Below are 1,356 nucleotides of genomic sequence, written 5' to 3' on the forward strand. Positions count from 1 at the left end.
AACTCATTTTATGAAGCAAGTATAACCTTGATACCAAAACCAGGCAAAGACATCACTCAAAAGGAAAACTACAGACCAATATCCCTCATGAAAATAGATGCAAAAATCTTCAACAAAATCCTAGCCAACAGACTCCAACAACACATCAAGAAAATCATTCATTATGACCAACTGGGATACATATCAGGTATGCAGGGGTGGTTCAACATTAGAAAAACAATCAACGTCATCCACCACATAAATAAAACAAAGGAGAAGAACCACATGATCATATCAATTGATGTAGAAAAGGTATTAGATAAAATCCAACACCCATTCCTGATCAAAACTCTCAGCAAAATAGGAATAGAAGAGACGTTCCTCAAAATAATGAACGGCCTCTATGCTAAACCAACAGCCAATACTATCTGCAATGGAGAGAGACTGAAACCATTCCTCCCACAAACAGGAACCAGACAAGGATGCCTACTATCACCGCTTCTATTCAACACTGTACTGGAAGTCCTAGCCAGGGCCATAAGGCAAGAAAGGGAAATCAAAGGCATCCAAATTGGTAAGGAAGAAGTCAAACGATCCCTATTTGCTGATGATATGATACTCTACCTAGAAAACCCAAGACTCAGTCAAAAATATACTGGAACTAATTCAGATATTTACCATCGTGGCAGGATATAAGATCAACATCCAAAAATCAGTTGGATTCCTCTACACCAGCAAAGAGATTTCTGAAAAAGAAATAAGGAAATTGATACCGTGTACAATAGCTACCAAAAAAAAAATAAAATACTTGGGAATAAATCTTACCAGGGACACAAAATACCTCTACAAAGAAAACTATAAAAAAACTACTTCAAGAAACCATAAGAGATCTACATAAAGAGAAGAACATCCCATGCTCATGGAAAGAAAGATGATTGAACATTATGAAAATGTCAATTCTACCCAAAGCAATCTATATATTCAATGCACTCCCAATGCAGATCCCACCAACATTCTTTAGGGATATGGAAAAAATGATCACTAACTTTATATGGAAAGGAAAGAGACCTCGGATAAGCAAAGCACTATTGAAGAAGAAAAAGTAGGAGGTTACACACTGCTGGATCTCAAAACCTTCTATACAGCCACAGTAGTCAAAACTGCCTGGTATTGGTTTAAAGACAGATACACAGACCAACAGAAAAGAATTGGGAATCCAGAAATCGATCCATTGACCTATGGTCACCTGATCTTTGACAAAGGGCCAAAATCCATTAAATGGGGAAGAGAATGATTGTTTAATAAATGGTGCTGGCAAAACTGGAGATCCATTTGCAGAAAAATGAAACAAGATCTGTATCTCACACCATACACAAA

The 1,356-nt window shown here is 37.0% G+C and overlaps 1 protein-coding gene across 1 annotated transcript in view; it reads right to left on the bottom strand.

Annotated features, from left to right (window-relative positions):
* Positions 1-1,356, bottom strand: part of SMYD3 (SET and MYND domain containing 3) — a 1,342,222-nt gene that overhangs the window by 961,152 nt on the left and 379,714 nt on the right. The window lies entirely within an intron of this gene.

The sequence above is a fragment of the Orycteropus afer genome, unplaced genomic scaffold (assembly GCF_000298275.1).
Source record: "Orycteropus afer afer isolate SDZICR_OR568_19922 unplaced genomic scaffold, OryAfe1.0 scaffold00533, whole genome shotgun sequence".
In the NCBI taxonomy this organism is placed as follows: Eukaryota; Metazoa; Chordata; class Mammalia; order Tubulidentata; family Orycteropodidae; genus Orycteropus; species Orycteropus afer.